Source organism: Eubalaena glacialis, chromosome 5 (assembly GCF_028564815.1).
Source record: "Eubalaena glacialis isolate mEubGla1 chromosome 5, mEubGla1.1.hap2.+ XY, whole genome shotgun sequence".
Lineage (NCBI taxonomy): Eukaryota > Metazoa > Chordata > Mammalia > Artiodactyla > Balaenidae > Eubalaena > Eubalaena glacialis.
In genome coordinates, this window is record NC_083720.1 from 77840415 (window position 1) to 77852629 (window position 12215).

General features: G+C 40.8%; 1 protein-coding gene across 2 annotated transcripts in view; it reads left to right on the top strand.

Moving 5' to 3' along the window:
- Nucleotides 1-2651: 2651 nt before the first annotated feature.
- CRACD (capping protein inhibiting regulator of actin dynamics) overlaps nucleotides 2652-12215 on the top strand; it is a 278237-nt gene continuing 268673 nt past the window's right edge. For both annotated transcript variants that reach the window (XM_061192325.1, XM_061192326.1), the window contains exon 1: nucleotides 2652-2802. The gene's annotated coding sequence lies outside the window, so the exon portion shown is untranslated. The remainder of the gene's footprint in view (nucleotides 2803-12215) is intronic.

Consider the following 12215-nt stretch of genomic DNA (forward strand, 5'->3'; position numbering starts at 1 on the left):
AATTTAGATGTAAGATATGTAACATGCAACAATTATCCCCATTTTACAGACTTGAAGAAACGTCTGAAATTAAGTGAATTATCCACAAACCCATGCACAGAACACAAAGCCAGTACTATGGATAGGGTAGGTGTTATTCTGAGTGTCACCCCATCCCAAGAGCCACTGCCTGCCCTTTGAGTCTTTTAAATAAGTCCACCTCACTCACCTTGAACTCTGAATATTCACAACAGCCCATCCCCTGGAGTGGTCAGAAGGGAATTACTAACCTTATCCTTGACTAATAGAAATTTTCAAAATGATGGTATACTTCAATTTTCTCACTTTGGAGATTAAAGCTGTTGGGAACACAACAAGGTTCTGAAGAAGTTGCAAGGGACAATCACGATACTTCCTACACCACAGTATTTCTACTACTTTAGCTTTTTCCTATCTTTATTTATTTATTACCTATATAACTTTTATTTGCACAATTACTTTTTGTCCCATTCAGTTCATTGGTCTCTCCTCCCAGTGAAAGATTTTACTATTGTACTCCTTTCCTGAGCACTAAGAAAATTCCATGTGAATACACAGGGAAAGGGATGTTAAGCAGACACGGTGGAGTATAGAATCTTGAGGCTTTGGAAGTCCACGGTCTAATTCAGGGTTTCTCAGCCTTGGCACTGTTGACATTTTAGGTTAGATAATTCTTGGTTGTGGAGGCAGTCCTGTGCATTGTAGGATGTTTAGCAGCATCTCTGGCCTCTACCCACTAGATGCTCGTAGTAGCACCTACCAACCAGTTGTGACAACCAAAGATGTCTCCAGAAACTGCCAAATGTTTCCTAGAGGAAAAATCACTCACAATTGAGAACTATTGGTTTAACTATATAATTTCTTTCTCATTTCCTTTAACTTGTATCCTCTAATACAGCAGTTAAATGGTTAAATATTTTAAAAATTCTTAACGTTCTGCATCTTTCTTTTGTATTGTATTATGGTCTCTGAAACTCCATGTGTTACATGTCAAAAGTGGAATAGTGGACTGATACCTGGTTTGATGTGCCACATTGTTATTACAGCCCTGAATGTAGTAACTAGGAACCAATGTGTTTGAAAAGTGAGGGAAAAAACAGCACCTGTCAAAAGTGGTGCCTGATAGCTGCTGATTTCTGAGGCCCATGAGACACAAAGTCCATTAGAGCTAGAGAACTCTAACATAAGCATAAATTCTCTAGAACTCTTTCAATATTTTAAGGGTGTATAATTTGGTATTCCTTGCCCTGCAAAATTAAAAGACAGTAGACGTACACTTGATTTATGTAAATTTGAATATTTATAGTGTGTGTATTCATGTCCTTGGCAAGACTATAATATGGCAAGAAAAAGACCCCAGTTATATGTTCTACACAGATTTAATTTTTGGCTTCTGAGAACTTCTAGTGCTACTAGATAAAATCAAAGAGAACTTGCTCAAGCCTTTACAAAACTCTTCATTATGCTTATTTGGAATAAAGCAGACATCATTTAGAATATGCAAGCACTGAACAATGATGTCTATATTTACAAAAATACACAACCATATTCTGTAGTTAATTGTTTATCTAGAAAAACTCAGTTGGATAAGGCAATATGCACTATTCTCCCACTATCAAAGTTGCTCCTTTAAGTCAGGCACCTGCATTTAAATTAGTAGTCCTGGTTTTGGCATTGGGACATCCAGCTCAAGATGGAGCACCTATTAGGGTTACCCTTCATCTTCTGCATCTTTTGTCACAGAGGATTGTTTTTTGTTTTTTGTTTTGCTTTGTTTTCAACTTCTTGATTAATAATGATACAAAATTGTTTTTTAGCATCTTTGCATGCATAGTGAAAGAAAAGGTCACTAGAAACGGATTTCCAAGTTCCATCGAAAGAGTCATAGCAAAACATATGGAGAAAAAACCTTAGTGTTTCCAGTTAGGCCAAAAAAGGAAAAGATAAATAGTTTTCTTAAAATATCAAAGTCAATATTTAACTATGGCTAGGGATAATAATGCCCAGTGTCAGTGTCAGTCTGTTCAGACGTACAGCGACTCAGCAAAGCAATTTTGAGCCTTTCTATTTCTGTGTAGCATCTTTCAACTTGTTTGACTTTCAGGAGTCCAATGCCATTTCTCACTGTCTGGGCTCTGCAGGGCGCAACTCCTTCTGGAGTCCAGGTCGCTCCCATTAGTCTCTGGCTCATCCAGGTACCAGGGGCCAGACTTGCATCCCGTGGGGTGGTGACTTACGGTCCCCGGTTCTTGCCCCACGTGAGCCTCCCTGGGAGCTCACCACAGTAACCTCCGACGCCACGGGTTCAGCCGGGACATCCCCTGCAGTGGTAGGGAGGGCACCGACCAATCCCACGCCCTTCCCTGTGCCCGGCTCCGGTTTTTGGGCACCCCCCCCTACTCGCCCGGGAAGGGAGCCGTCCGGCGCCTGTCTTTACTGGAGGGCGCGAAAGGGAAGTCGGGGCTCCCCGCGCCCCGCAGCAGGGCCCGGCGGTCCACGCGCGAAGCCAGGCGGGGCCGCGGCGCGGGTCCGAGCGCCCGAGGTGCGGGCGGAGCATGTGACCACGCCGCGCGGGGCCGGAGCGCAGTGCCGCACGCTGGCGGCGGCGGGGAGAGCAATGGAGGCCGCGGCCGCCTGAGAGGCGGGTGCGCTGCCGGTGCTGCTGCGGAGTCTGCTGGTGCTGCGGCAGCGCCGCGGACTGCGCATCCGCGCCCGCCGCCCGCGCGGCACCGCCGGTCGCCGTCCAGCCCCTCTGCCAACCCCGGCGCCAGGCGGGGACCTCAGGTGAGCGGCCTCCCGGCCCGCGGCCGGAGCCAGACAATGGGTGCAGCGGGCGGGCTTCTCCCTTCCCCTCGCGACCTGCGGGCCGGGCCCCCGCGGCGCCCCGGGATCCCCGACCTTGCCTGTGCCCTCGGGGCGTGGGCTCGGCGTGGCCGGCCGTGGACTTTGGGGCGGTGTCCCCGCGCGTTCTGTGCGGACCCTCCCTGAGGCACCCGCGCGTGGTGTGCGCCGCTTTGGATCCCACTCGAGGAACCTGCGGACGGGCTGTGCCCCCGGGAACTTGCCGAGAGCGTGGGACCTTCTAATTCCCTCTGTCCTTCCCGCGCCGCAGCAGCCTGTCCCGGGGTCCCCGGCTCGGGTCCCGACTGTGGCGGGGGTCAAAGCGAGACCTCGCCGTCTGGGATCTCGGACGCTGACCCAGCTCAGCCCTTTCCCCGGGCCTGAGCTGCATTGCTTTGTTTAACCTCTGCCGAGCCATTTCGCACAAACTCTTGTTGCTCCAATTCTGATGAGCCACCAGTTTGATGGCTGAGGCAAGACAAAGGTTTTCCCTGTTTACAAGGGCTGGAGTCGGGAGACTGCACGCTGCCAGTGGTGTAAAATGTGTTTTCCTTATCTTCTCCCAGAGGTTTTTCTGGTTCTATTATCCTCCTTTCTTGCAGAGCTCTGTAGTGGCGAGATTGGACCTCCTAACCCTACCGAGACGGTGGGTGGGGTATGGCTTTTATTCCGGCTTATCAGTAAACAGAAGGGCAGACCTCTACATTTGAGATAGTCTCAGAATAGAGGCATCGTAATCATCTTCTGAATTTTGCATTTTCAGAGAAAATATATATATTTAAAGACACATTGATTCAGTGGATGGGCGGGGTGGCAGGGGGCAGAAAACCTAGTAACTACCACCGTGTGTTGTGAAATTTTAATATGGTTCTAAGAATAATGGCCCGGAAACTGATCTGGTGTAGGTGAGGGAGTGCGTGTGTGTTGGGGGTGGTGGTGATGGAGAGGGAGTGGTTAGAATACAAAGGATAAGGCAATTTTAGTAAAGGCTTCTTAGTATCATGTAGCAAATTTTCAGTTCATCAAGTTGTCATTAAATCATCGTTTCCCTGTAAAAATCACCTGTAGTAGTTGTTGAATTATATATAAAAAGGCTAACAATTATTTGGTGTTGTATGTGACTCAGGAATCTGAAAACAACAATTTTGAGTAATTTTAAAAAGTCAACAAAGGAAAGACACTTCCACTACTCCCTCCTTTATGCTATGAGAAAACTGAATCCTAGTTCAATATAGTCAACAGAAAATTAGCTGTAAGAAAAAAAGATTTCAAAGGCAGGTTTTTAAAGAAACATTTTGAAAAATGCATCTTATGTAGGCGATATGGTTGCGTTACTTCAGCTCAGACATATGAAGGGAGGAAAATCAGGCTACTAGATTGCCTCTTTCCAGGATTAAAAGGTAGTTTCTTCAAATCCGATATTTACAGTCATCTCAGAAATGGGGAAACTTTCACTTTAAAGACTTAGCAGTCATTTAGCACTGAATTTGCAGTCAGGAAGATAATAATACTGACTTGACACACTTAGACAATTGGTGTGAGAAACAAAAGCTTCCACATAGTTCTTTCCAAAAACTATAAAGCACTGTAATAAATGTAAGTTATTACTGCTAGGTGAGGAAGCTGTATTTTACAGTTTTCTCTTACACAATTTTGGGAAAATTAATTGAAATTAATATGAAATTCTCCAGGGTAAGGGACAGTCTGGTATATACTAAGTGTTCAATAAATAGTTGAGGAAAGAATGAATTAATGAAAAATAAAATGCAAATGGATAAAATATGCATACAGATCGAATTGGTTTACTTCTTTTAGTTTAATGAACATTTACTGAAGGCCTACTGTGTGCCAAGGACTGTACAGACTGTTTCCACACACAGTTTATAATAAAAGCCTGGTGACCTTCCTTTTTTGATCATGTGTGATGTATGTTTCTATGAAGACCGGGGCCCCTTGGATCACGTTAATGATCATCTCATGTAACTGAGTAGCACAATAGAACATTTCACTTGTTATATGTACAAATACTTTCTCACAATGGCCTGTGGGGAGGCAGGGCAGATACTATCATTCCCGTTTTGTAGGTGAGGAAATCCAGACACAGCGAGATTAAATGACTTGCCAACTCCTCGCCACTGAAGCAACAATGCCAGGGACAGAAGCTCGACCTCACGCCTGGTGCTTTCATCTCTGAATCACACTGTCTTCTCCAAGATACGCTGCACCTCCAGAAAATCTCTCTTGAATTAGGCCTTACTAAAGTCTACCTTTTGAATAACTTTTACATAAGGAGAAGTTATATCTTATAACCCACTACTTAGTGAAGTGGTTAAATGTGCGAGTTCTGGAGACAGGTGACTAAATTTGAACTCTGGATTTACCAGTCACTAGTTCTGCATCTTTGGCAAGTGACTTAATCTCTCTAAGTCTCAGTTTTCTCATCTGTAAAATGGTGAAAGTAATAGTACCTACCTACTTTACAGGATTTGGGGGAGGATCAAATGAAATAATGTGCTTAGCATAATGCTTAGCACAGTGTCTAGTAGAAACTAAGCATTCAGTGTCAGCTAATTACTTTTATTCTCATTATTGTAATGAAGCAGTGGCTTTTAAACTTTTTTTTTTGGCACAATAAGAGATGAGTTTTACTTTGCCATCCAGTATACAGATACATTATGAGTGTGTTTAATTAAAAAAAATTCATTAATCAGTGCTCAGACTTCCTATGTGCAGTGCATTCTTATATTTTTCATTCTGTTTTATTTAGAAATGCTGGTTGAGATACACTAAATAATTTCATATCCCATTAATGCACCAGGACCTGCAATTTGAAAAGCACTAATGTAAAGGATAATCAGGTTAATGAGTGCATTAAAGAAAAATCTGTTATTGAATCTTTACATTTTTCCCTCTAATGATTTACAGCATCTTTTGGAATTTGAATATTAAATTACACTGAAAAGAGGTTTTTAAACATTTCTTAGTAATTATAACCATATATTGAGTATTTATTACCGTCTAGGTACTGTGCTAAGCAGTCTGTTTTTGTATGTTATCTAATTTAGTGCTCATGACAGCCTCGTAAGAAGGTCTTGTTTCCATTTGGTAATTGAAATTAAGACTCAAAGTGGTTTTAGGAACTTGCACAAGGTCACAAAGTTAGTGAGAGTTGAAGCAAGAATTGTTCTGTTTGACCCCAAAGCTCTCTGCTCTTTCAGCCTCAACACTGTGTTCTGAGGTTCTCTCACAGTGATTTCTTTAGACATATCATTCCTTCTTTTGCATAAATTTGAATGGCAATATTGAAAACTTACCCGTTGTGGTGCATCTTTTGTAGTTTCCTTTGAAAGGACCCATTTGAAGAAAATCTTCAAGTTAGTAAAGTAAGAAAGTATACTGCATAGACTAGTATTTCATTTTGACTTTGGCTGGTCTTTGATGTAAACATTTTGGAATAACTTCTCAGGTTTTTATGACAGAGTCACTCAATTGGTCAGTTTTATTGTGCACCCAAAGGTTTAATATATATTCAGAAGAGACATGAAATAGCTGTGTCACTATAAAAAGATTTAATTACAAATGAATGTCAGCTTTTGTTAAGGCACAAAATGAAGACTTAAGAGCTACAAGAGTACTTTATAGTATATTGATTTGTTTCAAACTCACCAGGCAGTGAAAGTATTTTGTAAAGTACTTGTAAGAAACCACCACTAACTGTACTATTAATTTTTTGTTTTTGTGTTTCACTTCCTTGCAAATGTGTCTTAAATTTTTAGCAGTATTTTAATTTTAATTTTTTGGTAGTTCTGGGACTTTCCTCCTCTTTTAAAAATATTGTGAGAAAGAATTTAGGAAATATATTTTATAAAGAGTACTTTGAAACACAAATAGATAATTTTACATGACAATGGAAAGGCAAATTTCACTGTTTCTTTCACACTTATGTCTGACAGATTCAGGCTCTTTCAGTGTCTGATTGAACGCGTAGGAGTGTATCTTATAAATAAGATAATTACCAGGTGCTTAAAGATATATAAATATGCTCTTGCTTTTGCATTAGAGCTTCCGTGTGTATGGAGCGTTAAACTTTCCCTGGTATGTTTAACTAGTTTATTTGTTGAATTAAGGTCGGTATTTTCAAAACTGACAATTTTTTAAAATCAGAGTTTGTGTAGATCATGATGCTATATTAGACAAAGATCAGTTTCATGGTTTATGTGAAACCACATATTTCTTTTCATCAACCATCATTTTCTGTTAAGATTAGATAAAAGTGAGTATATTGTTTCATTTATTGTTGGACATCAGATTTTATCCTTAGATGAGCCCTCAAAAACTTGTTTTGCCCCTGATGAAATTGTGTACAGTTGTCATAAGCTTATGTTTTATGCTTATTTTATTAATTTATTCCTTTTGTCTAACACTTGACCCTTAGTGGATTGGTATAGTTTTTATGAGCATCAAGAAACATTACAGCTATTGAATGGTCACTGTAATGTTTTTATGTTCAGGCAAGTAAACTGGGTTCCCATTACATTGTGTACTACTTTTATTCTTGATGTGAAAATTCTTAGAGATGAAAAGAGCAAAATCAATTTAGATATGTACTTGTACTAGTGCCTTTGAGGCAGATACATAGGCATATTTTGGATCTACTTACATGTATGATTTCCACAGTTACACAAGAAGTGCAAGATTACAAGCTCTTAATCCATAAATTTAAAAATTATCTTAAGTAACTTTGTGGAAATGAAAAAACTGAGGAAAAACATTTAAGAGATGTTGAATGATTTAGTCACATGTTATCAGAAATATTTAAGAAGCCAAATAGAACAACCGTATGTAATAGCTTTTATATTTTAGTGAGTTTGCATGTGGAAAGATGATTCCATTTAAAATGTCAAAAAGGAAATGCAGAAATATTTTCAATCAGATTTTAAAATCTTCACCAGCTCTCCCAGATGTTTGTAGAATTTTTCAAATAGTATTCTTTGAGGCTTGCGTGGAAATTTTAATAAACTTACTTCTGAAACTGGTACTATTTTAAAAATGTGTCTTTGAGGAAAAGATACAGAAGCTGCATCCCTGAAACACTTTGGGAAATATTTAAATTGGAAGTAAGTACTCAGCTCACTAGAGACAGGTTTTTAGAGTAGAATTTAAAGCTGATACCAGCTGCTAAGAATTATTCTCATTAACAAGAAAGGAGGGAACACTTGTAAAAAAGGTGTTGGGCTTTTTACCAGGGAGAGTAGGAATAAGCCACCCAGAGGTCCACTGGCCTGTCTCCACTCCCCTGGTCAGGGATTGGCTGGCACTAATAGGGGAGAAGGGGAGCAGGCGGGGGGCAACAGAGAAACTCAGTTATTGTTTAAATCTGGGATAAGCCGGATTCAACAAGTAATCTGTGAAAGTTCTTGTATATAATTGTTAACCCACACTTTCCCAACTTGGGAGAAAAAAAAGGAAAGTCCATGGCCCCAAGATCATGGTTTTTGGAAGAGGAAACATCAGGACCCCGTTGTCAAAGCCATTTGTGGTCTCAGGCCAGGGCCACAGCTGACGTTCTTAGCGAAGCTTGCGACGGATTCAGCAGAGCTGGTAAGACACTGCCGATGAATTCCAGCTGCCCTCAATGATTGCATTCCAGCTTTTCTTCATTTTGAAAAGTTCTTAATAAATGTAGAGTGACTTTTTCTCTACCAGAGTATTATTGTGACAGATGCAGTGGGCTTGCTTGGCACTACTTAGGATGCAGCTGCCCAGGCATGTTTGTGATGGGTTAACTGTTTTCTAGAGTTAATGAGGTCAGGGTCACAGGTTCAATTCCCGGGAAGGCCAGTTAGCTTTGCTTTGTTCTCTGATCTCATATTGTGCTCTTAACCCAGACCAGCCATCTGGCGAAGGCAGATCATTGATCACAAAGGGACTAATAAGCAAGAGGGTGTGGGAGGAGTAGCATGAATCTTCCTCAGTGGATGTTGAGTAATTAGAGAAACAATTCCAAAAGCACGTGCACATTTGTGTTTCCTAGCATTATCTTAATATGTGGAAGATAACATGGTTGTTCCATAATTTTCATTGTCATTTCTGTTGAACTCCCATTTTAACAGTTGTTTTTTCTAGTTCTGAGGTTTTAGAGGTCTCATTTATTTAGCAGTTATACATTGTCTTGAATGTTCTTAGCTTCCTTATAGGTTTATAAGGCAGTGGCTCTGTTAGTGAGAACAGGGTATGTCTGACAGTAATAGATCAGACCACCTAGTCACTTGTTTACAGATCCAACCCCATTTGAATTAAAAAAAATAAAAGTTAAAAAAAGCAAAACAGGGGCTTCCCTGGTGGCGCAGTGGTTGAGAGTCTGCCTGCCAATGCAGGGGACACGGGTTTGAGCCCTGGTCCGGGAAGATCCCACATGCCGCGGAGCAACTAAGCCCGTGCGCCACAACTACTGAGCCTGCGTGTCTGGAGCCTGCGCTCCGCAACAAGAGAGGCCGCGATAGTGCGAGGCCCGCGCACCGCGATGAAGAGTGGCCCACGCTCGCCACAACTGGAGAAAGCCCTCACACAGAAACAAAGAACCAACACAGCCAAAAATAAATAAATTAATAAATAAATAAATTAAAAAAAAAAAAAAAGCAAAACACCATTTTGAATGAGAATGAATGGACTGAGAATATCCAGAAAACACTTTATAGTTTTTCTAAGCATACCTTCATCTCCAAATCTCTTATTCTCTTTATTAAAATTACTTCTAGTGTCGAGAGAAATATCCAAGATCATCTAGACCAGTGCTGTCTCATACAGTAACTGGTCCCCCATGTGGTTATTGAGCATTTGAAATGTGGCCTGTCCAAATTGGGACGAGCCCTAAGTTTAAAATACACACTGCCTGCCGCAACTAAGACCCAGCGCCACCAAATAAAAAAATAAATAAATATTAAAAAAAAAATAAAAAATAAAATACACACTGGATTTCAAACACGTGGTATGAAAAAAATGTACAATATATCATTGATAATTTAAAAATATGTTGAAATAATGTTTTAGCTATGTTAGATTGACTAAAACATTATTAAAGTTAATTTTACCTTTTTTTTTTACTTTTTAAAATGTGCCTACTAGAAAATTAAAAGCTACATATGCGGCTTGCATTATATTTCTATTGGGTGGTGTTGTTCTGGACCAACCCTTCATTTTACAGATGAGAAGGCTAAGTTCAGGTTAAGTAACTGAGATGAGTTCTTTCCATTGCCTGTAATCTCTCCCTGCTAATAGGTTAGGTGTTCAGGAAGATGGGAACCCTTTGAACCATTAAAAGACCATTTAGTGCATGGCAATTATCATATGTTGCAAGATCTGTGCCTGAGTCATTGCATATTAGGTATCATGCCAGGTGTGTGTGTGTGCGTGCGTGCGCGCGCGTGTGTAGGAGGGGGGCTTTGTTTTGTTTATGGTGTTGATATTTAGGCTCAGTTTTACCTTCCTATTATAGACCAGAAGCCCTATGGCTTTATTTAGTTCTGAGAAAAGCACATTAAATTATTAGACATTAACAGTTGTAACTCTGGAATAAATATGGTGCTCAATTGAGTGAATACTTTAATATATATTGTGAAGATTTCAGACAGTTTTGAATGACCCTTGAGGACAAAGCAGCAAGCTTTTCAGGCTGTATTCCTTTTGGAGGGAGGAGAGCTGAAGTGAAGAGAGATTGCTTAGCCGGTGTTCCACAAGAAGAGCTTACGAGCTGTTAGTGACTGTCTCTTAACCATGGACGTGACTGATGTTCCAGTCAAAGAAGAAATAGCCAGGATCAGGCGGTGCGAAAGCCGTGGCCCCCAGTGGGGGCTTCCTGGCAATTTTGTGACATAATAGTCTTTAATTGGCAAAGATAGAAAGGAAGAAAACCTCAGGACCAAATTTGTTATTTTTAGTTGAGATTTTTGTTTTCCTAATCAACATAGGCAGCTCAGATTAACATCTTAAAGATGTTTACATTATGCAGCTCAGATCTAGTCTGCCTTTTTCTCTCCCTTGCCCACACAGAGTTGTAAGTCACGATCAGTTTGTTATCAGTGACAACTCATGAGCAGCAACTTTGTCAGGCAACCACTTGACACTTCAATTACTCTCATCATCCATACTAGCTAGTAATGTGCACGAACTTATGCTTTTAGTAGGGGCAGTGTGGAGGTTGAGAGAAGATAGGCAATTACTTCCAGAAGGGTGGCTTATAAAAATATATCAAGATGATCATTTTTCTATGCTTTTTGTCTGTTGCAAACAACCGGAGTTATCAGAGAAACAAAACAAGATAGCAGTCTTAAATGGTTACCTTGGAGTAGGCCAGAAATAAGTAACTGTGTCCTGCGGTATGAAGCTTAATGAAAAGTACCATGACCATCCACATCCCATGCAGCCTGAGTCATCGTAAATCCAGTTTATCTCACGTCAGCAGACATGTGTTGAATGCTGCGAACCGTGGGCTGGGCACCATGGACATAGCGTGAAAAGAACAAAGATTGGGGGAGTACAGGTCACTTGAATGAGAACTTTTCTTGTAGTTTCTAGCTTGAGAAAAGAATGTAGCATTTTTACATTGCTGCAGAATGAATGAATGCATTATGATTTATGTCATACAATTCACTAGTTGATTTCATGTGCTGTCACATCCCATTTCTAGTTGTAACCAATTTTTTTTTTTTTTAATTTGGGTCATTGGGACAGTCAGTTGGGGTGCTGGGAGGCTTGTTGTCATGTTGGGAATCATATTGAATATGGAAAGGTAGCACATGTCCCCTGTATTTCTCCTTCTTTCCCTGATCCAGCTGTTCATACCAGGCACTGTGGAGTTGCTAGTGAATATAAAAATGAAGCATTCAGTCTAGTAAAGAAGAAAGACAAGAACGTAAAATGTGCTGTGATAGAAGGTCCAGGTGCTATGGTGACTCAGAGGAAGGGGTGACTGTTCTGGGGAAGGAGGATAGAATGAAGAAAGATAAAGAGGTTGCTTACAGAGGAAGTGATATTTGAGCTGGGTCTTGAAGGATGGGTGGAATTTTGACAGAGAGGAGGTGGAAAGGTATTCCAGAGGTAGGGAACAGAGTGAGCAAAGATATGGCAAGCATGAGACCATGGTATACTGAGGTGGCAGGAACATTCAGGCATGGTAGGGAGTGGCAGGAGACAAGACTAGAGTAAGTGGATCAGGCAAAATTTGGAGAGATTTGAAAGGCTGAAGCATACTGACATTTTTTAGGAGCTAGCAAAAGCAGGGCGTGGCATAATTGTGTCTACTTTGGAAGGATGACTGGGAGTTAAGCTTGGCTGTAAGGCCAACTTTCCCTCTAATT